Source organism: Aotus nancymaae, unplaced genomic scaffold, assembly GCF_030222135.1.
Source record: "Aotus nancymaae isolate 86718 unplaced genomic scaffold, 86718_ANA_hifiasm-v0.15.2.pri h1tg000095l, whole genome shotgun sequence".
NCBI classification, from domain to species: Eukaryota; Metazoa; Chordata; class Mammalia; order Primates; family Aotidae; genus Aotus; species Aotus nancymaae.
Window position 1 is genome coordinate 586,872 of NW_026988510.1, and position 26,678 is coordinate 613,549.

Genomic DNA, 26,678 nt, shown 5'->3' on the forward strand with positions numbered 1-26,678 from the left:
TCAGGGGCTCCAAGAATATCTGAATCATGTTTAATCCCACAGCTCCTCCTGCCTTTGAGATTTGGAAGGTGATACCCCAGAGTTACAGTAACTGGGAATCAAGACACATCACAACTGATTGTGAAATGAGCCTGGGTTCCAGATTCTAATGCTAGCAATACTGGTGAGCTGTGGCTGACCACAGAGCTGAGGCCAGGCCTGGTGGACTCACACTGAGCTATCAGTTCTCACCACAGGGCCGGGGCAGAAGGCAGAAGGGAAAGGCCAGGGGTGAGCCTGCTCCGCCCATTTCTGCCACTCGCGGAGAAGAGGAAGCAGGAAGAAGGCTGGGCTGCCTCTCTTCACAGTGACCTCTGGGCCATCTGCAAGGAAAGGGCAGAGGGTCCCACGGCGCATGCAGTTGCTGGTGGGCCAGTGCGGGGAAAAGACCTCATAAGCGCCGAGGCAGGAGCCAAAAGCCTCAGCCCATTTCCCTTTTTTTTTTTTTCCCTGAGACGGAGTTTTGTTCTTGCTACTCAGGCTGGAGTGCAATGGCGCGATCTCGGCTCACCGCAACCTCTGCCTCCTGGGTTCAGGCAATTTTCCTGCCTCAAACTCCTGAGTAGCTGGGATTACAGGCACGCGTCACTGTGCCCAGCTAATGTTTTGTATTTTTAGTAGAGACAGGGTTTCACCATGTTGACCAGGATGGTCTCGATCTGTTGACCTCGTAATCCGCCTGCCTCGGCCTCCCAAAGTGCTGGGATTACAGGCGTGAGCCACCGCGCCGGCCCCAGCCTATTTCCATATAAATAACGAAGAAGAAAGTAACTAGAAATTAACTGTAGTAGTTATTATTCATATGCGATCTTAGTTATTCATAGGTGATCTTAATTCTTTTACTGAAGCCTCTCAAGTCAGAAGTGTGAACCTGGGGTGACACTGTGAAATGAATGACACTAAGGCAAGATGCTTTAAGCCCTCTGTCACACCTGCATAAGGGCTGCTGGAGGGCACCTCGGCTGTGCAGTGGCACCAGCACTGGGAAAACACCTGCCGTTTAGCCAGCCAGGGAAGGAGACGTCCAAAATGGCCGAGACATCTCCTTCCCCGGAGGAGTTAGAAGAAAACTCCGCTTCTCCAAGCTCTTGCGGTAGGCTTGACGGCTGTCAGGGAGACCCACAAACATCCGGGGTCTTAACTGTCTCTATGTGATGCTGTGCTTCAGTGGTCATGTTCCATGTCTACTCTCACGTTCTGCTTCTGCACCTGGTTCCTTTTTTCTTAGAAATGATATATCAGTAATAGTAACATAAATCTTAGTATTTCAGTTCTTTCTTGATAAGTATGGAAAAAGTGCTGATGCATTATGCTCCTTACCTCACTTCGGGTGCCAGAAATTCCTGCGCCCCGACCTGAATGCCACGCCCTATCCACCCTGCCCCCAGTCTCTGACCTCCAAGACCACGCCCTACCTACCCTGTCCCCAGATTTGCAACTCAATAAAAGTGGGAGCGTCCAGGCATTCGGGGGCACTGCTGGTCTCCGCGGTCTGGGTAGCAGTGGACCCCGGGCCCAAACTCTCTTTTCTCGATCTCTGTCTTGTGCCTTTTATTTCTACAATTTCTCATCTTCGCACCAGCAGAGAGGGGCTCACAGAACCCTGTAGGGCTGGACCCTACAGGCCAGGAGGTCCTTCGCCGGCCCAGTCCACAGCTGAGAGTGGGGTGTCATGAGGGAACAGGACGAGGACTGTGGAGCAGCCTTGAAAGCCTTTGTTTAGGGGCAAAATGAAGTCTGCACATCACTTCCCAGAAGGGCAGTTGTCCAACACTGCCTGGTGCTGGGCTCTTCCCCATGGGTGTGCCAGATCTAGGAGGTCATCTGGCAGAGGCAGTGCCTGAGTGTTTGGCTACACAAAACAGCACTGGGGCCGGGTGTGGTGGCTCACCCCTGTAATCCCAGCACTTTGGGAGGCCAAGGCAGGCGGATCATGAGGTCAAGAGATTGAGACCATCCTGGCCAACACGGTGAAACCCCGCCTCTACTAAAATACAAAAATTAGCTGGGTGTGGTGTTGCACGCCTGTAGTCCCAGCTACTTGGGAGGCTGAGGCAGGAGAATTGCTTGAACCCAGGAGGTAGAGGTTGATTGCAGTGAGCTGAGATCGCACCACTGCACTCCAGCCTGGCACCTGGCAACAGAGCGAGACTGTGTCTCAAAAAAAAAAAAAAATTAACTGCACTTAGTGAAATGTCACAAAAAATTTAATTTCCAGTTTGGAGGATGTGGCAATGCTGGCACTCCAGGACCTGTCCCCATGGCCCCTTGGGGCTGTGCCGGCTGCCTGCCCGACCCCCCCACCTCTCTGTATCCTCCCGTTTCTACTTGAACTACTGCAACAGCTTCCCACCTGGCCTCTCCCTTCAGGCTGTTTTGAGGGTGATGTTTTAAAATAGGAGTTTGATCTTTAAGCCTCGTGTTGGAAACCTTCACTGGTCCCCCGCTGCTATAGACCAAGTAGCACTGCTGCACCCCGACGACATCCCTCCTCCTGCTTCTGTCTTGCTGCCTCTCCGCTTTCGGTGGCTGCGCCCGATGCCCTGTACCCATCACCCACGCAGCAGGACCAAAGAGCATCTCAGACTTTAAGTGCACAAAACTAAACTCTTAAAAAAAAAAAGCCTCAAGGTAAAAAAAAAAAAATTAAAAAAAAACTAAACTCGGCTGGGTGCGGTGGCTCACGCCTATAATCCCAGCACTTTGGGAGGCTGAGGCGGGTGGATCATGAGGTCAAGAGATCGAGACCATCCTGGTCAACAAGATGAAACCCTGTCTCTACTAAAAATACAAAAATTAGCTGGGCATGGTGGCGCGCGCCTGTAGTCCCAGTTACTCGGGAGGCTGAGGCGGGAGAACTGCTTGAACCCAGGAGGAGGAGGTTGTGGTGAGCTGAGATCGCACCATTGCACTCCAGCCTGGGTAACAAGAGTGAAACTCCATCCCAAAAAAAAAGAAAAAACTAAACTCTTTTTTTCACCCAAACTGGCCCCTTCCTTAAGGCTGTCTTCCAGGCAATGCTAACCTCACCCTGAACCTTCTTTTACTGCCCACAGAACCTTGCCGATCATCTTCAGTCCAGCTGTCTCTACTCCATCTGCACCTGTCTCTGTGCGTTCATCATCTCACAGCCATCCTTTCAGGCAGGTCGGACCATCTCCCACCCACCTTCCCACAACCCTCTGATGGCTTACCTTTTCCCTTAGGATAAAATGCCAACTCTTTTTTTTTTTTGAGATGGAGTCTTGCTCTGTTGCCCTCAGTGGAGTGCAGTGGTGCGATCTCAGCTCACAGCAGCCTCTGCCTCCAGGATTCAAGTGATTCTCCTGCCTCAGCCTCCCAGGTAGCTGGGATTACAGGCACCCGTCACCATGCCCAACTAATTTTTTTTTTTTTTTTTTTTTGATGGAGTCTCATTCTGTTGCCAGGCGCCAGGCTGGAGTGCAGTGGCACAATCTCGGCTCACTGCAACCTCCGCCTCCTGTGTTCAAGCAATCCTCCTGCCTCAGCCTCCCAAGTAGCTGGGACTACAGGCACACGCCACCACGCCCAGCTAGTTTTTTTTTTTTTGTATTTTTACTAGAGACGGGGTTTCACCATGTTGACCAGGATGGTCTCGATCTCTTGACCTCGTGATCCACCCGCCTCAGCCTCCCAAAGTGCTGGGATTACAGGCTTGAGCCACCGCGCCCGGCTAATTTTTGTATTTTTAGTAGAGACAGCGTTTCACCATGTTGGCCAGGCTGGTCTGAAACTCCTGACCTCAGTGATCTGCCTGCCTCGGCCTCCCAAAGTGCTGGGATTGCAGGCATGAGCCACCTCACCCAGCCTCAAAGTTTTTCTAATTAATGCATTACCTGGCTTCTTTCCCTTTAATCTGCATTTTTCTCTACATGTTCTGCTTCTGTTGAAATTCAGTTTGCTTTTACCTTAGTGTAGTTTCAGATTCTGTTTCCAAGGCCAACTGCCTGCTGATTCATATTAATATTTCATACTTGAAATTTCCTTGATAGCTGAGCATGGTGGTGCTCGCTTGTAATCTCAGCTACTCAGGCGGGAGGATCACTTGAAGCTGGACTGCGCTGCCAGCTCCTGTGACTACCACGCCCCTCAGCCCCAGGGGAAGAAATTCCTGAGTGTGAGCTTGACTGCTCAGCTTGATGTTTTTCAAAGCTTCCCAATGATGAGTATTCTGAGGGACCAAAATAAAAAAATACCAATTTCTAGTCCCCCCTCATCTCGATTAATTCAACGGGTGATGATGGGGTCCAGGACTGTGAATTTTGTTGATTTTACCAGATATTTCTTCCAGTGAGGCAAATATGGAAACCCTTGATCAGCTACTGATGAACGCTCATCAGCCCATACACGGCTATGCTTTCGTTTTTGTTTTTTTTTTGAGACAGAGTCTTGCTCTGTTGCCCAGGCTGGCGTGTAGTGGCGCGATTTTGGCTCATTGCAACCGTCCACCTCCTAGGTTCAAGTGATTCTCCTGCCTCAGCCTCCTGAGTAGCTGGGATTACAGACAGGCACGTGCCACCAAGCCCGGCTAATTTTTTTGTATTTTCAGTGGAGGCGGGTTTTCAGCATGTTGGTCAGGCTGATCTCAAACTCCTGACCTTGTGATCCGCCCGCCTCGGGGTCCCAAAGTGCTGTGATTACAGGAGTGAGCCACTGCGCCCTGCACATCGGCTGTTTTTATCAGCTGTTCACCCTCATCCAATGCCATGAGTAGTTGGGGGTAAAGACCAAAATCTGGCTGCCTACAGGAGGCTAAAAGTCCAGTTACAGCATAACTAATGCTTCCACAGAGCTCCCGCCAAGCTATAACTAATGGTTACTACCATAACTAATGGTAGTTAGTTATAACTAATGGTTACTATAACTAATGGTTACTACCATAACTAATGGTTATTAGTTATAAGCATTATAACTAATGCTTCCACAGAGCTCCCGCCAAGCTATAACTAATGGTTACTACCATAACTATACTACCATAACTAATGCTTCCACAGCTCTCCCGCCAAGCACCATGCTACAGCCTCTTCATTTAATCTTCCCTATGAGTCTGAAACAGGTGCTACGGGCGGGTGCGGTGGCTCATGTCTATAATCCCAGCACTCTGGAAAGCTCAGGAGGGAGGGTAGCTTGAGTCCAGGATTTTGACACCAGCCTGGGCAACACAGCAAGATCCTTTCTCTATGAAAATTTTAAAAATTAGCCAGGTGTGGTGCCTGCCTGTGGTCCCAGCTACTTAGGAGGCTGTTGGGAGGATCCTCTGAGCCCGAGAGGCGGAAGATGCAGTTAGCAGTGCACTCCAGCATGGGCGACCGAGTGAGACCCTGACTCAAAGAGAAAAAAAAAAAAAAGAAATGCTACTTGTAGTTCCCATTTTACCCATCAAGAAACTGAAGATCTGAGAGGCAAAGCCTCCAGGGTGACTGCTAGTTACTGGTAAGGCTGGGATTTGAATATGGGCGGTTTAACAACTGAAGGTCACTGGACATACTGCGTGTTGCCCAAGGGGAAAGACCATCTTCACGGTCTATCCGCTCAGGACTTCGCAATTCCAGTATTTCGTAATTTGAGGCTTGTAAATATTTTGCTTACCAGCTGTCTTAGACTTCAGTAAGATGCAGAATTAAAAAAAGAGACTCGGGCCGGGCGTGGTGGCTCACGCCTGTAACCCAAGCACTTTGGAGGTCAAGGCGGGCCGATCACCTGAGGTCGGGAGTTCAAGACCAGCCTGACCAACATGGTGAAACCCCGTCTTTAAAAAAACAAAAAAATAATAAAATAAAATAAAATAAAAAAATAAAGACACTCAAAGGTGCACCGATTTTGTTCACGTGGCTTTTCTGGTTTTAGTGCTGGATGAGAACACAGGTGCACTTAGAACAGGATCCATACTTATCAGAGGCTTGATAAATTTTAGCTGCAAACAAAACCAGTTCTCATCTACCTTTTTCGCGTCTTGCAGAACTAGCAAGGCAGGGGCTGCGGCTCAGGCTCTCAAAGCGGGAGGCCCAGGCGCTCTCGAGCCGCGACCGCGATCCACCCGGGGGCTGTTCCCTGGGATTGGCAGAGGAAGCTTCACCGCGCGGGAGCGGGGCTGCGCGGCCAGAGCCCTCCCCGAGCGACCGCCCCGAGGCCCCGGTCCCTTCCCCTCCCTTGGCCGCCGCCCAGGGCTCCGTGCCCCGTGACGCCCGCCAGGGCAGTGCGGCCGGAAGCCGGGCCTTCCGGGGGGCGGGCCGTGCGTGGCCCGAGATGGCCGCGGGACAGGCAAGAGACCACGGGTACACCATAAGTACCCGCCGCTACGGCCCGCGAAGCGGACGTTTTGTCTCGCAGCGCTTGAATACCAGATTTTGTTTCCAGGCCACATCCCTATCGCTTCCGGCACTTCGAAAGACCAATCGCCAGGCCCGAGAATGCAAGACCCACGCCCTTTGCGACGGAAGCAGCCAATCCCGTTGCTCGCTGCTCCTAGCGTCGCGTGCGCCCTTGCGCAGGACCCTGCCCAATCGTTACCGGGACGTCCTCCTAGTCCCGCCTCCGGGCCGCCACAGAGGCTGTCAATCCCGCCTCGCCCCTTCACTCCATTAGCGAGCTTCCTCCCGACGCTGTGACGTGCGCAGCCCCTACGGCCGGCCGGGGCGGGCCAATGGCGGTGGCGGATACGGCGGGCCAATGGGCGGGAGCGTCTCATGTGGCCGGCGCCCGCCGCAGCCGCCGCTGGGTCCTGGAGCCAGAGGCCGCCCTGAGACGGTGCGCGATGGACCGAGGGCCCCAGCCGGGGAGGCGCCGCCGCCGAGCCCGCGGCCAGACGGCCCCTCAGTAGCGTCCACACCGGGAGTCGCGGCGCTCGCCCGAGCCGTGGGCGCGCCCGAGGGGCGGGCTCGCCTCCCGCCGGCCCTCGCAGCTCGGCCGGGTCCGAGCCCGCGCCGCCGCCGCCGCCGCCGCCTTCGCGCTCGGGCCGCGCGGCCCGGGAAACGCGGCCGCGGGCTGCATGGGCAGCGCCCGCGCCCCGCCGGTGAGCCGCCGCGGAGCCGCGCAGCCCTCGGAGCCCGGTGAGAGGTGCCGCTGGCCTGGGGGTGGTGGTCGGGGCGGGCGCGGGTCATTCGCGCGGCCTTGCGGCCTGCAGGCCTTCCCCGGCGGCGGAGCTGCGCCTCGGGCCTCGGGACGGGCCTGGGGATCCGGGTCCGGGTCCGGGGCCGGGTGGGCGGGGGGCTTTGGGGGCCCGGGGCTGTCGTGAGGGGCCAGTAATGGGTCCCGGGGCCGGCCTGGGGTCTTTAGGGGCACGGGGTGGCCGTGAGGGGCCAATAGGGGTTCCGGGGCGGGCCCGGGAGGTCGGGGGAGCTCGGAACGCCGTGAGGGAGGCCGAGCGGTTCGAGGTGGCCGTGAGGGGCGGACGGTGGCTCCGGGCCCGTCTGGGTGACCGGGGTCTCGGGGCGGCTGTGAGGGACCAACTGGGGGCTCCGCTGCGGGCCTGGGCGGCCGTGAGAGGCGGACGGGGGTCTCCGCGGCGGGCCTGGGTGGCCGGGGGCCCGGGGCGGTCGTCAGAGGCGGACGAGGGGCTCCGGGGCGGGCCTGAGGGGTGTTGGGGACCTGGGGCTGCCGGGAGGGGCCTCCAGGGGGCCCCGGGCGGGTGCCGGGTGCTGCGGAGCGGAGGCGCCGACCTCTGACCCGCGAGAGGGGCGCCTTCGCGGTGCTGGTCCTAGTTGTTATTCTCAGCGTCCCTATTATTATCGCTGTTTTGAAGTGAGAGCAGGCGGCTCTCGGGCTCCGAGCCGGAGGGGGCGGGCGAACGGGGGACCTGGGGGCGTCAGAGTTGCTGGAGGCGCGCGTAGGCCGAGGAGGGGCAGGAATGCGGGTAGCCGTGCTGGGGGTGTTAGGGGGAGGGTAGGCGGGCCGGGGGGGCGGCTGGGAGGAAAGCGGTGGCGGTGGCGGCTGCAACAGCAGCCCTTGGCCTCAAGGAACAATGTGAGACGTTGCCTGAAATGTTAATTTCCGTTCCTCATTTCATCATCCCCTGGCAGGGCGGTAGCTGTGTGTGGTGTGTGTGTGTGTGTGCGCGCGCGCGTGTGCGTGTGTGTGTGTGTGTGTATAGGGTTGGCCCTGCCACATTGATTCAGTCCCCTCTCAAAGAGGGATTGTACTGTTAACTCTTGTATCTGTGTCGTGGGAAGGTTGGGCGGGGGGAGTCTTGATTTTTCTCGAGGCCTGCTCTTTTCCCCGTGCCTCACTAAGATTTTCTGTTCCTGTTGTGTTTTTGGAAGGTTAGTGTTGTATACCAGCTTCCAGGGAGTTTTAGAAGACGCTTGGGAAGATGAAGCTGGTCTACCAGCTACCTATGCGTTAAAACTATTTTTCTTCTAACGGTTAAGATGTAAACATGCTTAGGTTTCCTGGGTTTTGCAGGTTGTGATTAGTTTTGTATCCATTTGCAGGAACAAGGTTTTTTTGGTAGAGAAATCAGATTTCAGGCTTTCTTATATGAAGAGAGAGTTTTATGCAGTGATTTGAGCAATATCCTTAACACTTGAAATGAGAAATGAGTGTACACAATTGTTGAACTGCAAAACTTAGAATCTTTTGATCCTTTTTGGAGTGATGAGACATATAAGATGAAATTGCTTGTGGAAAAAATGCCGTTGAAACAGTTACTATTTTTGTTGTGTGCAGACCCAGTCAATGGCATAACTTGGATAGTTCAAAATCAGAGACCCTGAGACTGTTTAGTTGGTGTCTCTCAGACCTGGATTTCTCATTACTAAGTGTTGGCTGCCTTGGGAGACCTAGAGTTCTATTAGAGAATGATTGCACAAGTCTTCTGATACTACTTTGCAACTGTAGTTAAACCAGAAAAAAAAAACGGGGGTGGGGGAGTGGGGTCGATATCTTCCTCAGCTTTCATTGTGACCCTTGCATTGGATCTAGTATGGTTGGTGTGGCCTCCCCCACCCTCCATTCAGCGGTGGTTCTCCTGTTTCTGTCGTTTCTCCCCTAAGAGCAGGATCTCATTTGATAGGCTGGCCATCTGAATGGAACGGGATGGGAGGGAACAAAGACCTAGTCGCTGTGACGTTTTCTCTGTTCTTTGTGTGTGCCTCTTGAGTTTGTTGAAAAGTTCCCCGCAAGATATTGCTAAATTTGACCGAAACTTGAAACTTTCAGCAGTTTTTTCTTGTGTTTTATTTTTACTGTGGTAAAATGTAACACAATTTAGCAGAAGTTTGTCTTTAAATGTGTCACCTTTAAATCCTGAGTTCCTCTTTTGCAGCTCTAATTTGTGTTGCCTTCTGACTTGCCTTGCCGCCATCAGATGCTGTTCTCCGGACTAGCCATGCTCATCACCGCACACCAGCAGTGGCTTTCATCGCACCCAGATGGGCTGCTGCTCAGTGGCCGTCACATTAGCTGTAATTACAGTGTTGGTACAGTGACAAGTAGAACTCCCTACAAATAGAGTTTAAAAACCTATGCCGTTTGTATATGAGAATATTTTTCTGAGCTTTTTGTGCTTTTTTTTTTTTTTCTTTTTTTTTTGAGATGGAGTCTCACTGTGTTGCTCGGGCTGGAGTGCAGTGGTTCGATCTTGGCTCACTGTAACCTCCGCCTCAGCCTCCCTAGTAGCTGGGATTACAGGCACCCGCCACCATGCCTGGCTAATTTTTCTATTTTTAGTAGAGATGGGGTTTCACCATCTTGGCCAGGCTGATCTTGAACTCCTGACCTCATGATCCACCTGCCTTTGCCTCCAAAGTGCTGGGATTACAGGCGTGAGCCACTGTGCCTGGCGTCTTCTTATGACTTCTTAAGTAGGTTTGATACAGAAACGTTATGCTTGGTCAAATATAAGAGTAGACTTACTTGCATATGGGCAGTGAGCCCATTATCAATTAAATAACATAATTAGTATCAGTAAATGCTAGTTCAGAAAATAATCTGCATTTTGTTGCCAAAATAAGTGTTTTGATCTGTCCATTACCCTGTGTAAGTCCCTTCATCCCTCATATGGCAAGTGTGATGGATGAATGTCTCTTCCTAGCAAAGTATTTGTAGGTAACAGGTGAAAATGATGATGCGCTCCTTGTCTGATGGTACGCTGTGTCAGTTTATTACTGCTGTGTAGTCAGGGCTCTGTGGGAATTGACTGAGGCCTGTTTGATAAACTTTATAGAAAAATGGAATGAATTCAAATAACTAAAAGTTATTGTCTTGAAATCTTGAAATGTTTTTAGTATGTGTTCTCTGAATTTGAATTTTTTAGAGTCTTGCTCTGTCGCCCAGGGTGGAGTGCAGTGGTGGGATCTCGCCTCACTGCACCCTTCGTCTCCTGGTTCAAGTGATTCTTCTGCCTCAGCCTCCCGAGTAGCTGGGACTACAGGTGCATGCCAACATGCCTGGCTAATTTTTATATATTTAGTAGATTTGGGGTTTCACCATATTGGCCAGGCTGGTCTCAAACTCCTGACCTTGCCGTCTACCTGCCTCAGCCTCCCATAGTGCTAGGATTACAGGCCACGGCGCCCGGCCTTAATTTGAATTTTAAATGGAATGTCTGTGCAATTGAACTTTTCTAGTTTTTCTTGTGAAGCTGTATGAAAGAAGGTGTCAATCCTTAGCTCCTGGAAGTCAGGCAGTTAGATAATTGCCATAGAAGCCTTTTTAGGCTTAGGAAATGATCCATTTTAATGAGTGCTTTGTTAATTTTGATAGCTCTTTCTATTATTTTACTTTGTTTTATGTTTTGAGACATTGTCTTGCTCTGTCTGCCAGGCTGGAGTGTAGTGGTGCAATCTCGGCTCCCTGCAGCCTCTGCCTCTCGGGTTCAAGCCATTCTCCTGCCTCGGCCTCTCGAGTGTCTTGGACTAGAGGCGCGTGCCACCATGCCTCGATAATTTTTTCTGTTTTTAGTAGAGACAGGGTTTCACCAGAATCGTCTCAATTTCTTGACCTCGTGATCCACCCACCTCGGCCTCCCAAAGTGCTGAGGTTACAGGCGTGAGCCAGCACACCCGGCCACTATTTCTATTATTTTATTGTATATTATTTATATATTTTTGAGATGGAGTCTTGCTCTAATCTGTCTCCCAGGATGGAGTGCAATGGTGTGATCTGGGCTCACTGCAACGTCTGCCTCCCGGGTTCAAGTGATTCTCCTGCCTCTTCTTTTTCTCGATACAGAGAGAGGGTCTCTCTGTGTTGGCCAGGCTGGTCTTGAAGTCCTGGGCCCAAGAGATCTACCCCCGTCAGCCTCCTGTAGTGCTGGGATTAGAGGCGTGAGCGCTGCGTCTTGCCCCTTGTTTCTATTAAGTGGCTTTTGTTTATTTGAGAGACCTTATTCATGGCATCTCTTACATTAAAGCCAGATTCAGCTTATGCTTATTTTATGTATATATGAGGTAGAGTTTCAATTTGTTTTTGTTTTTGTTTTTTTTTGAGACAGAGTCTCACTTTGTTGCCTAGGCTGGAGTACAGTGGCATGATCTCGGCTCACCGCAACCTCCACCTCCACCTCCTGGGTTCAAGCAATTCTCCTGCCTCAGCCTCCTGAGTAGCTGGGATTATAGGCGCCCACCACCATGCCTGGCTAATTTTTTTGTATTTTTAGCAAACAAGGAGTTTTACCATGTTGGCCAGGCTGGTTCACACTCCTGACCTCAAGTGATCTGCTAGGCTTAGCCTCCCAAAGTGCTGAGATTACAGGTGTGAGCCACCACGCCTGGCCTCAAATCTTAGTTTTATGATAACGTCCCAAATGATGATTGTGGCCTCACTCTGATTCCAAGCCCCGTTCTTTTTTTATTTTTCGTTTTTAAATTTTTATTTCTTTTCCTCCCCGCACCCCCATGCCCCCGTTCTTTACCCTGCCCCAGGCCTCCAGTCAGATAGTGGGTCGTTCTGGTTGCATTGGCCTCTCCTTTCCTCAGTTGGGCCACGTGCCATAGTTTGTGGCACGGCTTTAATGTATCTCTCGCTGCCTCCAGTGCAGCTCCCCCAATCTCAGCTGCCACTAACTCCCACTCAGTCTTTGCATCTTAGTTTAATATCACTTCCTTTTAGCAAGTCTTTTTTTTTGGAGATGGGGTTTCACTGTGTTGGCCAGGATGGTCTCGATCTCTCTCTTTTTTTTTTTTTTGAGACGGAGTTTCGCTCTTGTTACCCAGGCTGAAGTGCAATGGCGCGATCTCGGCTCACCGCAACCTACGCCTCCTGGGTTCAGGCAATTCTCCTGCCTCAGCCTCCCGAGTAGCTGGGACTACAGGCACGCGCCACCATGCCCAGCTAATTTTTTTTTGTATTTTTAGTAGAGACGGGGTTTCACCATGTTGACCAGGATGGTCTCGATCTCTTGACCTCGTGATCCACCCGCCTTGGCCTCCCAAAGTGCTGGGATTATAGGCGTGAGCCACCGCGCGCGGCCTTTTTTTTTTTTTTTGAGGCACCGTCTTGCTATGTTGCTCAGGCTGGAGTGTAGTGGCCAGGTGCATTAACACGGCTCTCTTCAGCCTCGACTGTCTGGGCTGAAGCGATCCTCCCACCTCAGACTCCTTAGGAGCTGGGACTACAGGCCTGTGCCACCATGTCCATCTAGTTTATCTTTTCCTTTTTGTAGAAACAGGCTCTCCCTATGTTGCCGTAGGCCTCAGCCTTCTGGGCTTACCTCAGCCTCCTAAAGTGTTGGGGTTATAGGCGTGAGCCATTGTGCCTGGCCCCATTTGTTTTCATTACAAATTTGCTTTTATAATTTAGATAGAGGTGGGAACACAGTTTTCAAAATTGAGACTTTGAGACTTTCAAAATTGAGAATAAGAGATTAAGAAACATAATTAAAGAGGGAGTTGTCTTTGTGGGAAGAAAGTGCTTTCTGTGAAAGTAGTTTTAGTAGCACTGCTGTTTTTAGGCCAAAGTAGAAGGCCGGAAGCAGTTTTTATTCTGATTTCCTCATCCTTTCCATCAAAGTGTCAGTTGCTGTAGAGGCTAGGTTGAAATCAGTCTGGGCCGAGTGTAGTTTTCTGCTGCTGCTTATGAGAATTCAGTGTTTCGTTTGTAACTTTCTGGCCGAATGTAGCCAAACAAGTGGGGTCATGTGAAAATTTTCACATTTTAATGAAGAAAAATCTCTTTGTAGGGAAATACAACGAAATGGAGGTGTGCCTTACTGATTTTACCATATGTTTAGGTTTTCAGAGTTTCTTTTTCTTTTTTATTTTATTTATTTATTTTTTTTGAGACGGAGTTTCGCTCTTGTTACCCAGGCTGGAGTGCAATGGCGCGATCTCGGCTCACCGCAACCTCCGCCTCCTGGGTTCAGGCAATTCTCCTGCCTCAGCCTCCCGAGTAGCTGGGATTACAGGCACACACCACCATGCCCAGCTAATTTTTTGTATTTTTAGTAGAGACGGGGTTTCACCATGTTGACCAGGATGGTCTCGATCTCTTGACCTCGTGATCGACCCGCCTCGGCCTCCCAAAGTGCTGGGATTACAGGCGTGAGCCACCGCGCCCGGCCCCAGAGTTTCTTTTTAAATGAGACTGTTAAGTAATGGCAGAAGATTGCTTTTGAAAAGACTATGGGTATATTTGGGAGATTGAGGTTTGTTTTAGCTTTTTGGGTTTACAGTAAGGGGCGAGGGTGTCTGGTGGAGGCAAACTGGTTGGTTGTGGTGGAACACATTCAGACACTATTCTAAGTCTAAGAAACCCCACAGTTTTGTTTTGGTTTTTGTTTTGAGCTAGAGTCTCACTCTGTTACCCAGGCTGGAGTGCAGTGGCGTGATCTCGGCTCACTGCACTCTCTGCCTCCCGGGTTCAAGCAATTATCCTGATTCAGCCTCTCAGGTAGCTGGGATTATAGGTGCTTACCACCATGCCTGGTTAATTTTTGGATTTCTTTTTTAGTAGAGACCGGCTTTCACTATATTGGTTAGGCTGGTCTCGAACTCCTGACCTCAGATGATCCACCCGTTTGGGCCTCCCAAAGTGCTGGGATTACAGGTGTCCACTACTGCACCTGGCCAGAAGCCCCACAGTTCTAAAGCTGGCTTTGTGAATGGAGTTAAGAGGGTTTTCATTGTGAAAGTAAAAGCCATCCTGTCAGTATGGCCGAGATTTTTCAGGGGCTGAAAGGACTGAATCTTCTTGACCGAAAATCCAGTCTTCTGAGCTACCCCACACCCGCTTTCTCTCTTTTTCTTGGAGGTCAAGGTTGAGGCAGCTGTCGGAGTGCTGCTGTCTCAGTTACGGCGCGTCCTTGTGGCTGGTGGAGGGTGAGACCTGTTTCCAGGCCTGTCCTTTGCATCTGTGCAGTGAATTATTTATTATCCTGCAAATCTGTAGGCACTCTTTTTTCCACTTGTAAAGCAACCAACGTGCACCTGTTCATTATTTGAAAATGTTGGCTTTTTCTCAACATAAAACATTTTGATCAATTATATGAACGTTTCTTCTTTCATGGTAAAATTCATAAAACTTTCCCCCTCATTACTTAACTCTAAAAAATGTGACTTTTAAGAATGTCTGGCCAGGCACGGTGGCTCATGCCTGTAGTCCCAGCACTTTGGGAGGCCGAGGCAGGTGGATCATGAGGTCAAGAGATTGAGACCATCCTGGCCAACATGGTGAAACCCTGTCTCTACTAAAAATACAAAAATTTGTTGGGTGTGGTGGCGCGCGCCTATAGTCCCAGCTACTTGGGAGGCTGAGACAGGTGAATCACTTGAACCCGGGAGGCGGAGGTTGCAGTGAGCTAGGATCGCGCCACTGTATTTCAGCCTGGGTAAGTAACAGAGCGAGACTGTCTCAAAAAAAAAAAAAAAAAAAAGAATGGCTTAAATTGAGATTTTCTTTGTAAATACTTAATAACTTTGTGATATCAAAGGTTATTTTTCATGTAAAATTAGAAAATAGACCTCTTTTCTTGGTGCATTGATAGTAAGTAGCCCTTTCTCTCCCCGCCATGGCAGTTTTCAGACTTAAATGCTAATCTCCTGGAATAATGAATGCTGTATTTCCAAGTAAAGGGAAGATTGCAGAGGGTGCTTGGTTCCTGAGGTTTTACCAGAGTTACGATTAGCTTACCGCTGCATTCATATCTGGCAAAATCAAAGAAGACTTTGATTTAATTCTGGATGATGATGTAAGCTTGAGATCATTATGGTTATACTGTTTAAACTTATCTAAAATAGAGAAGATAAGAAGCAGTGAGGGACCTTATTTTAGTTTTTTTTTTTTTTCTTGAGATGGAGTTTCGCTCTTGTTACCCAGGCTGGAGTGCAATGGCGCGATCTCGGCTCACCGCAACCTCCGCCTCCTGGGTTCAGGCAGTTCTCCTGCCTCAGCCTCCTGAGTAGCTGGGATTACAGGCACGCGCCACCATGCCCAGCTATTTTTTTTTTTTTGTATTTTTAGTAGAGATGGGGTTTCACCATGTTGACCAGGATGGTCTTGATCTCTTGACCTTGTGATCCACCCGCCTCGGCCTCCCAAAGTGCTGGGATTACAGCCGTGAGCCACCGCGCCCGGCCTTATTTTACTTTTCAAAAAAATTTTTTTTCTTTTTTATTAAAAAAAAAAAAATAGAGACGGGGTTTCACCATGTTGGCCAGGATGGTCTCCATCTCTTGACCTCGTGATCCGCCTGTCTCAGCCTCCCAAAGTGCTGGGATTACAGGCTTGAGCCACCGCGCCCGGCCTTATTTTACTTTTTTTTTTTTTTTTTGAAACGGAGTTTCACTCGTTACCCAGGCTGGAGTGCAATGGTGCGATTTCGGCTCACTGCAACCTCCACCTCCTGGGTTCAGGCAATTTCTCCTGCCTCCGCCTCCCGAGTAGCTGGGACTACAGGCACGTGCCACCACGCCCAGCTAATTTTTGTATTTTTAGTAGAGACGGGTTCACTTTGTTGACCAGGATGTTCTTGATCTCTTGACCTTCTGATCCACCCACCTCGGCCTCCCAAAGTGCTGGGATTATAGGCGTGAGCCACTGCGCCTGGCCACCTTATTTTACTTTTAAGAAATCAAGCTTTGTTAGTATTCACCATGTTTCCAGATGTGGTTTCACATTTTGCAAAACAGGAAGTAAAAGTAAAAAAGATTAAAAAAAAAAAAAACCCAGAACACCACACTCTAAAGGATTAACTTTAAAAATTATTATGGCTAGCCGGGCGCGGTGGCTCAAGCCTGTAATCCCAGCACTTTGGGAGGCCGAGGCGGGTGGATCATGAGGTCAAGAGATTGAGACCATCCTGGTCAACATGATGAAACCCCGTCTCTACTAATAGAAAAAATAAGCTGGGCATGGTGGCGCGTGCCTGTAATCCCAGCTACTCAGGAGGCTGAGGCAGGAGAATTGCCTGAACCCAGGAGGTGGAGGTTGTGGTGAGCCGAGATCGCACCATTGCACTCCAGCCTGGGTAACAAGAGCGAAACTCCGTCTCAAGAGAAAAAAAAAAAAAAAAATTATTATGGCTAAGGTGTCTGGCTGATTAAAGGATGTGCAGAACACTGAATAACCTTTGCCTTTCCCAATGGTGACAAATAAGAAATCCAACTTTGAGGAGGCTGAACTGCGTCTTGAGAACTTGCAGTGTTAGTATTCCACAACCCCACAGTTGATTTTGATTTCAAGGAATTTTTAGACTTAGTGAATTTTTTCTTCACTAGAATTGTATGTTTGGCTCCTAATTTATTTAAATTACATACATAGATATTTTTGTTACTTTAAGAATAGTCTATCTGAAATTTAAAGTTCTTTAGAGCTTAATATATTAAATATGCTAACACTCAAAACATTTTCTTTTTTTTTTTTTGAGATGGAGTTTTGCTCTTGTTGCCCAGGCTGGAGTGCAGTGGCGTGATCTCGGCTCACCACAACCTCCGCCTCCTGGGTTCAAGCAATTCTCCTGCCTCAGCCTCCCGAGTAGCTGGGACTACAGGCGTGCACCACCATGCTTGGCTAATTTTGTATTTTGAATGGAGACGGGATTTCTCCGTGTTGGTCAGGCTGGTCTCAAACTCCCGATCTCAGGTGATCTGCCTGCCTTGGCCTCCCAAACTGCTGGGATTACAGGCATGAGCCACCGAGTTTAAAAATCACACAGTTGATACTCGGCAGACAGAAAATACACACCTTGGCCTCCCAGCGTGCTGGGATTATAGGTGTGAGCCACCACCTGTCCCTGGCCACAAAATTTTCTTAATTTTTCCCCTAACACATGAGAGAGGTATTTTTGAATTGTATACTTTATCTTTTATTATGAAGCTCAGAAAAGTGATATGTGTTTTCACTTATAGTTTAGGTAATATTAAGCAGACGTAGTATTAATGAGATTCACATTCAGACTTTATTTTTCTTTGGCAAAGTGATTAGATCTGATTCTGGTCAACTTGGGTTCTCATCAGATTACTGGCTTTTAAAAAAGATGATGTTGAAACTGACTCCTCCTTCTGTAAGAAAGGACGTTTAAGTAGAAGCTAACGGCACAGTGAAGTTTTAGAGAGTTGAGGAGAAAAACCTGTCTTAGAACTAAACCTGCACCTTCTCCTTTTCCTTAATAGCTTTCTTCTAAGCCCATAAATACATTCGTTCAGGGGGATGAGCAAAGGCAGATGGAGGGTGTGTAGGCAGCCGTGTTGCGGGCGGTGTGGAAGGTAGAAGGAAAACAGCTCTCAGGCTCTGGAGAAGCGCCGGGATTTGTGTCAGTGCTGCCTGTATTGGTTTTATAGTGCCACTGTAACAAACGACCGTACTCTTAGATTTATTTTATAATTCTGTTGATTAGAAGCCTCATGTGATCTGCCTGGGCTAAAATCAAGGTGTGGGTAGGGCTGGTTCCTTCTGGAGGCTCCAGGGGAAAATATGGTTTCTTGTCTTTTCCGCGTTCAGAGGCTACCTGCATTCTGTGGCCTGTAGTGCTTTCCTCAGTCTTCAAAGCCAGCCTCATGGCGTCTCACTGACTCTTGTGCTGTCCACCCCCTGTTTTGGAGACAGGGTCTCAGCTCTGTTGCCCAGGCTGGAGTACAGTGACACAATCAAGGCTCACTGCAGCCTCGACCTCCTGGGCTCAACCAATCCTCCTGCCTCAGCCCCGCAAAGTGCTGGAATTACAGGCGTGGAGCCCCTGCGCCTGGCCCCTCTTCCACTTCTGGATCCTTGTGGTTACATGGGGCCCACATGAACAGTGCAGGATCATCTCCCTCTCTCCTGGTTAGTAACCTTAATTCCCTTTTCTATGTGACGTAAGATATTCACAGGTTCCAGGGATGAGCACGCTGGAGGTTTTTCCAGTAATGCTCCCTTGCTGTCCCCAGATGCCATCCAGGATCCCACATGGCATTTAGTTGTCTTGTCTCCTTAATCTCATCTGTAACCGTTTCTCAGTGTTTCCTTGTTTTTCATGGCCTTGGCAGTTTTGATGAGGGCAATCCTGTTTTTTTATGTCTTTGTGACCATTCACACATTTGGCATGTTTGTAAAGCACTGTGTGGATGACTTCTGGCTCACCTGACTATTTTTCCAAGTGGGGTACGCTCTATAGTGGGAGAACAGCTTTGTGTCTTTTTTCAGCTGGAAGGACTTACATGTTTTATGGAAGGGACTTCTAAAACTAGACAGGCTCAGCTTTTCCAGGGTTTCACTGATTTCTTCCACAGATGTTTATTGGCTGCTCACTATGTGCAGTGCTGTGTTTTAGGAAACACAAAGACGGTGCAGCCTGGACCTCGCGCTCTGAGATCTGGGAGGAAGATGCGTTCGGTTGATTAAAGCTTGCGTGAAGTACTGGTTCTTATGAAAAGAGAGATAATCAGAGGAGAGAAAGGCTCTGTGACCTGGGAGATTTAATGGAAGAAGTGCTATATTTAAAAAAAAATGTAAGCTGTGTTTCTGTTTTAAAAAAAGAATCAGTGAAATGTCACTGCAGAAATCAGAGTAAGGCCATCTTAGACTGCAGGAAGGCTGTGGACAAAGGCTGGGAAGGTGGGATGTAACGTGAGAATGTCAGCTAAACCTGTCTGAACCTGAAGACGTATCAGACAAGATGGTAGCGAATGAGACTGGAAACGTGACTGGAGTTGGGTTGTATAGAGTTTGCAGTGGTAGCCGTGAATTTGGTCTGCTGACTTTCAGGCGGAAGATGATGTGTCAGAGTTTGAAGATGGTGGATGAGCGAGATCAAAGCACTGGCTTTGCAGTGCTGTGGTTTTTTTTGTTTGTTTGTTTTTTGAGACGGAGTTTCACTCTTGTTGCCTGGGCTGGAGTGTGTAATGGCACGATCTTGGCTCACCGCAACCTCTGCCTCCTCGGTTCAAGTGCTTCTCCTGCTTCAGCCTCCCAAGTAGCTGAGGTTTCAGTCATGCACCACCACACCCAGCTAATTTTGTATTTTTAGTAGAGACGGGGTTTATCCATGTTGGTCATGCTGGTCTTCAACTCTCTACCTCAAGTGATCTGCCTTCCTTGGCCTCCCAAAGTGCTAGGATTACAGGCATGAGCCACCGTGCCTGGCCTGTGGTTCTTTGTTCGAGACAAGGTCTTGCTCTGTCACCCAGGCTGGAGTACAGTGGCATGATCGTAGCTCACTGCAGCCTTGAGTTTCTGGGCTCAAGTGATCTTCCGGGCTCAAGTGATCTTCCTGCCTAAGCCTCCTGAGTGGCTGGGACTACAGGCATGTGCCATCACACCATGCTAATTTAAAAAAAAAAATTGTAGAAATGGGGTTTTGCTGTGTTTCTTAGGCTGATCTTGAACTCATGACCTCAAGGAGTCCTCCCACCTCAGCCTCCCAAAGTGCTGGGATTATAGGCACTAGACATCATGCCCCTCCTTAAGAAGATCCTTACAAGAGAATCTAGAGAAACTTGAAACAGAGTGGGAACTTGGAAAGCAGACTGCGTAGGCAGGTTCTGAAGACTTGGTGGTGTTTGTTCACAGGTATTGACACACACAAAAAAAAACTTGGAGAAAGAGAAGATGAATTGATTCCCAGTGGAGGGAATGGGGCAAACAGGAGAATGGGTCTGTGAAAGGAGACAGCAAAGAAAGCAGGAATAGGGAAGGGGCGGTGGAGCAGAAGCTGGGGGCTGTTTATTTTGTGCCTACTGTATGTCACACTCCATTCTCTGCCCTGGGGACATTTGACAGATGTGGATGTTGCCGGTGTCATGTGCTTACATTCTGGAGGAAGAAGTGGGCATCTCAGTTGAGGAAAGGAAATGGTTATCTGGGAAAGTGTGATGGACAGAGCCCAGGAGGGAACCTTGTGTTTGTCAGATGCGCACCTGCTGGCTCTGCAGCTCGCATGTCCGTGGCAGACTGGTATTTGCCCTCAGAGACTTTTGTCAGGACAGTGTAAAGTGTGGGCCAAGACAGTGGTTTTCGGTCCAAATTGAAGGGTTTTCGAGATTTTGGAGGTTGAAGCCTGCTGCTAGAAGCGTTATAGAAGGAGGAACGTGGATTCTGTTTGCCAAGATACATGGGTAGGCCCATCTTGGACTTGTTTTTGTTTCATGTCTTCTAATACTTCTATGTACATATTGATAGATACCTAATTAATATTTGGTTGAAGTCTTAGAAGTTAGAATTTTGAAAAGGTTTATGGTCAGAGAAGGCAGTAATACCTGGCAGGAAATACCTAATATTTTATACAAGAAAGATTTGATGTGTTAAACCTGTGCCAAGCTTATGAACTACTGTGAATGTGGGAGAGTTGCCTCGAGTGAGTAGTATGCAGCCTTCTCTGGATGTGAGCCTCTGTGGTCTGTGTGCGGGGCAGCGGCACCAGGCCCCTGGCTTAGGGAGCCTTACATTGGGTGGTCGTGTGTGGCGGCAGTGTTCCTGTCAGCAGCCTGAATCACATTTTTGCCTAATTGCAGACGTAGAGGTGAATGGAGAGCAGAAGTCACTGTTCTGTGCAGCTCATTGCCTGCAGCGTGCTCAGGTCCAGGTGATCTTAAAGGGAGTTGCTTCTGGGGAGAGGGGGGCCCTGTGTGGCGCACTTTCTTTCTGTTTATTTTTACTTAAGCCCTCCACAGTTCAGCTGAGTCCTTTTCTTGACCAGCGCTTCCCTCACGAGAACATTTTACTTTATTCAGTAGTTACCTTGAGGGAGATCATTTGTTTTTTGACACTGCCACTGTGCAGTGTCAGTGTTGTAAACAGTCACCTTTTCCTTATTAATTGTTAGACTGCACTGGATTTGCCATCGACATCTATAAGGGCCTGGGTGACCTTCACTCTGGGGTTTCACTAGTGCACTGATGCCAGTGGGAGCCAAGGGCTCATTAAAAATAGTTCTCAGGGCCTGACTCAGACAGGCTAGCTTGGCCTTGCCTTCTTTTTTTTTTTGAAATGGACTTTCATTGTGTCGCCCAGGTTGGAGTGCAAAGGTGTGATTTCGGGTCACAGCAACCTCTGCTTCCTGGGTTCAGGTGATTCTCCTGCCTCAGCCTCCTGAGTAGCTGGAGTTAGAGGGGTGTGCTACCACACTTGGCTAATTTTTTGTATTTGTCGTAGAGATGGGGTTTTGCCATGTTGGCCAGGCTGGTGATCCACCCACCTCAGCCTCCTAAAGTGCTGGAATTTAGGCATGACCTTGGCCTGCCACCTTCCTTTTTTTTTTTTTTGGCAGGATCTTGCTCTGTCTCCCCAGGCTGGAGTACACTGGCATGATCATGGGTGGCTCACTGCAGCTTCCGTCTCCCAGGCTGAATGAAGCAGTCCTCCAGGCTCAAGCAGTTATCCAACCTCAGGCTCCTGGGTAGCTGGGGCCACAGGTGTGTGCTGTCACACCAGGCATTTTTTTTTTTTTTTTTTTTTTTTTTGAGACGGAGTTTCGCTCTTGATACCCAGGTTGGAGCGCAATGGCGCGATCTCGGCTCACCGCAATCTCCGCCTCCTGGGTTCAGGCAATTCTCCTGCCTCAGCCTCCTGAGTAGCTGGGATTACAGGCACGCGCCACCGTGCCCAGCTAATTTTTTGTATTAGTAGAGACGGGGTTTCGCCATGTTGACCAGGATGGTCTCGATCTCTTGACCTCGTGATCCACCCGCCTCGGCCTCCCAAAGTGCTGGGATTACAGGCTTGAGCCACCGCGCCCGGCCTTTTTTTTTTTTTTTTTTTTTTTTTTAAAGACAGAAGTTTGCTCTTGTTACCCAGGCTGGAGTGCAATGGCGTGGTCTTGGCTCGCTGCCACCACCGTCTCCTGACTTCAAACAATTCCCCTGCCTCGGCTTCCTGAGTAGCTGGGATTACAGGTGCCTACCACCATGCCTGGCTAATTTTTCTATTTTTAGTAGAGATGAGGTTTCACCGTGTTGGCCAGACTGGTCTTGAACTCCTGATCTCTGGTGATCCACCTGCCTCAGCCTTCTAAAGTGCTGGGATTACAGGCGTGAGCCCCCACTCCTGGCGTGTTTTGGTTTTTTTGTAGAGACAATTTCACTATGTTGCCCAGGCTGGTCTTGAACTCTTGGGCTTGAGCTTTCTTCCCTCCCTGCCTCCCAAAGAGCTGGGATTACAGGTGTGAGCCACTGTGCCTGGTCACCTTTCCTTATGTGACCTATGGATGGCTTCTTGTTTGTCATCCAAGGATGCATTTGTTTGTTTTTATGTCCTGTGTAAGCTGCTGACAGGCATGCTTTTTTGTTGTTGTTTTTGAGATGGAGTTTTGCTCTTGTTGCCCAGTCTGGAGTACAATGGTGTGATCTCTGCTTACTGCAATCTCTGCTGCCCAGGTTCAAGTGATTCTCCTGTCTCAGCCTCCTGAGTAGCTGGGACTACAGGCACTTGCTACCACGCCTGGCTAATTTTTTGTATTTTAGTAGAGATGGGGTTTTACCCTGTTGGCCAGGATGGTCTCGATCTCTTGACCTTGTGATCTGCCCACCTTGGTCTCCCAAAGTGCTGGGATTACAGTCATGTGCCACTGTGCCCGGCCTAACTTTGTATTTTTAGTAGATACGGGGTTTCTCCATGTTGGTCAGGCTGGTCTGAACTCCCGACCTTAGGTGATCCACCCACTTCTGCCTCCCAAAGTGCTGGGATTACAGGCGTGAGCCACCATACCTGGCCCACAGGGATGCTTTTGAGGGCTGTGCTTTTAGTAAAACAGATTAAATATAAATCATTTAAGATCAGTGGGCTAATAAAGGCTATTTGGTTTCAAAGTATTCATAGCTGAGGCTGAAGTCAACCGCTCCTGGGCCATGGGGTAAATCTGTGCCTCCTGTCTTGTTCTCAGATTCCCCTTTATTTTTATTTTTGAGACGGAGTTTCGCTCTTGTTACCCAGGCTGGAGTGCAATGGCGCGATCTCGGCTCACCACAACCTCCGCCTCCTGGGTTCAAGCAATTCTCCTGCCTCAGCCTCCTGAGTAGCTGGGACTACAGGTGCGCGCCACCATGCCCAGCTAATTTTTATATTTTTAGTAGAGACGGGGTTTCACCATGTTGACCAGGATGGTCTCAATCTCTTGACCTCGTGATCGACCTGCCTTGGCCTCCCAAAGTGCTGGGATTATAGGCGTGAGCCACCGCGCCCGGCCTCAGATTCCCCTTTTTTTTATTTACAGAGTTGGGGTCCTGCTATGTTGCCTAGGCTGATCTCAAACTCCTGTGTTCAAGCTCTTCTCCCCCTTGGCCTCCGAAACTGTTGAGATTACAGGTGTAAGCCACTGTTCTTGGCCTTGAGATATTTTTTATATCAGGTCACATATCTTTTATCTAGGAGGAAAATCTTCTTTGTAATTAATGTTTTTCTAGTGATGCTACACTCTCTGGAAGTCAGTTAAGTGTCTCTTGAATCTGCAGGGACTGGGTTGGATTGTGGGGGTGCTGGTGGTATGACTTGCTACTGATGGGATGCTGCCCCTGGGGAATAGGAACCCACTGCTCACACAGTTAGTAAGGGTGTGGAGTTTTGAGGCCCGGAGGTTGAGGTTGCAGTGAGCTGAGATCATGCTACTGTACCGTAGCCCTGGTGACAGGGTGAGACAATCTCAAAAAGAAAAGAAAAGAAAAGGTGTTGGGTCGCTATTTACACATCCGAACAAGTGGAAGGTCTAGAAGGGCCCAAGTGAGGACAGCTCATTTCAGGCACGTTTGACCTCCAGATGATCTCATCCTTGAGAAATTTAGTAATAATCGAAGTTTTAGTCTGTTGAGGTGTGGTTCTTTGATGTTAGTCATGGGAATAGGCAATTTGCATTAAGCCTCAAGAATTGTGGGAAGTCCTAATGAGAAATGTCACGGGAAGAAGCTGCTTTCATGGTGTAGGGGATGGCTGTGCAGGAGAGCTGTGCATGGCCAGCTGTTAGAGGAGACGATGTGGCCTCCAGAGGTCGCTTAGTGCTGGGGGCTGGTTGTTGGTGGGCAGCAAGGACGAAAGGGACACGTTCGTATGATGCCCAGGGGCTTATGGCAGCAGGATGTCTGTGTTGCTTTTCTGGGGGCTGTGGGTCCTTGAGACCCTGAGACTCATTCTCTTTGGAACATAGTGAGTTAACAGGTGGTCTGGGGGAGAACGTTCTGTAGTGGTATGGAGACATTGGGTTGCTCAACCTCAGAGGGGTCTTTCTTTCCTATGAGTTGGGTAGAAGAGGATGTATTATAGAGATTTGAAGGATATTAAAAAACAAAAAAACCCAATTTGCCTTTCCTTCTTTTTCACTGTTGCAGGCTGAGTGTTCATTACGGTAATACCTCCTAGGTGCATTTCTATTTCTTGGACCCTGGCTGTAAAAATTGGGTCATTGAAGGCACTGGGAGTGTTTCTCTGGTCTGTGCTGGCCCCAGAGGCCCGTGTGAGCTGCTGACGAGGCAGCTGGGCCACTGTCACTGTGCCCTGACAGCAATGCTGGGAACTGTTCCTCAAAGTGTTAAACACAGTTTCAATTTATCAAGCGCTCCTCTCATTAAGCCATTGTTGTCTTTCTCTTTTTTGAGTTTTTGGGCTTCTTTTGAAGCCATAATAAATTGAAATACAAAATATACATACCAAGAAACAATTATGAGGTCTGATTGTTTTTATTTATTTATGTTTTATTATTTTTATTTGGATGGACTCTCACTCTGTCACCAGGCTGGCGTGCAGTGGCATGATCTCGGCTGATTGCAACCTCCACCTCCCAGGTTCAAGCAGTTCTCCTGTCTCAGCCTCCAGAGTAGCTGGGATTACAGGCACACGCCACTTTGCCCAGCTAATTTTTGTATTTTTAGTAGAGACGGGGTTTCACCATATTGGGCAGGCTGGTCTTGAACTCCTGACCTCAAGTAATTCGCCTGCCTCATTCTCCCAAAGTGCTAGGATTACAGCCGTGAGTCACCACACCTGGCCCCCCCACCTTTTTTTTTTTTTTTTAATGAGAGGGCGTTTCACTCTTGTTGCCCAGGCTGGAGTGCAATGGCTTGATCTCAGCTCACTGCATCCTCTGCCTCCTGGGTTCAAGTAATTCTCCTGCTTCGGCCTCCCAAATAGCTGGGATCACAGGCATGCGCCATCACACCTAGCTAATTTTTGTATTTTTAGTAGAGATGGAAGTTTCACCATGTTGGCCAGGCTGGTCTCGAACTCCTGACCTCAGGTGATCCGCCCTCCTCAGCCTCCCAAAGTGCTGGGATTACAGGCATGAGCCACTGCGCCTGACTGGCCCTGAGGTATTCTTACCAAATATTTAAACCCGATATTGATGTCCACTTGCAGTAAGGAAACTTTGATTAGATCCTGGTTTGGAAGGAAGGAATAAAATGGCTCTAAAAAATGTTTCGGGCCGGGCGTGGTGGCTCACGCCTATAATCCCAGCACTTTGGGAGGCCAAGGTGGGCATCTCACCTGAGATCAGGAGTTTGAGACCAGTCTGGGCAACATTGTGGAACCCTGTCTCTACTAAAAATACAAAAAAATTCCCCAGTTGTGGTGGCAGGTGCCTGTAATCCCATCTACTTGGGAGGTTGAGGTGAGAGAATCTCTTGAAGCCCAGAGGTGGAAGTTGCAGTGAGCCGAGATTGCACCATTGCACTCCAGCCTGCGTGATGAGTCAAATTCCGTTTCGGGGGGAATTAGTCAGGCGTCATGGCCCATGCGTGTAATCCCAGCTACTCATGAGGCTGAGGCAAGAGAATTGCTTGAACTTGGGAGGCGGAGGTTGCAGTGAGCGCCAAGATGGTGCCACTGGCTCTAGCCTGGGTGACAGAGTGAGACTGTTAAAAAAAAAATTGGAGAAATGACTTAAAGGTGATGCTTTTATACTTCTGTTGTGTCTGTTTTGAGATACAGATTTAATGAACTAAGCTAACTCCGTTTTATGATAAATACAAGAGAAAGGTGAGACCAAAGGAGAACCTTTTTCTCAGTGTTTCTTAAGCTGTCTGCTTTTATTAATAGATGCTCATGGTAGAGTCTTCATTTTCCCTTTCATCTCTCAGCTTAACGAGTTCCTTTTTTATCGATTGTTAGCAGATCATGTGTTCCAGTCTGTGCCCATGTATAAACATGTGTTGTGTGTTACATGATACTGTGGGATGAGTCTGCCCAGAGGGACTCTGAAGTCAGGACTTGTCTTTTCTCCTCCTCTATACCCCAGCTCTCACCATGCCTCAGTGAGAACCAGATTCAGAGGGTGGTGAGGTGGGGGG

At 49.2% G+C, this 26,678-nt stretch overlaps 1 protein-coding gene across 3 annotated transcripts in view; it reads left to right on the plus strand.

Annotated features, from left to right (window-relative positions):
* Positions 1-6,789: 6,789 nt before the first annotated feature.
* The window catches only part of ANKRD11 (ankyrin repeat domain containing 11), a 225,046-nt gene continuing 205,157 nt past the window's right edge, over positions 6,790-26,678 (plus strand). For 2 of the 3 annotated variants that reach the window (XM_064369922.1, XM_064369925.1), the window contains exon 1: positions 6,790-7,109. The gene's annotated coding sequence lies outside the window, so the exon portion shown is untranslated. Of the gene's footprint in view, positions 7,110-8,301; positions 8,319-26,678 lie in introns of those variants that run through there. The other variant, XM_064369924.1, reaches the window with a different exon arrangement.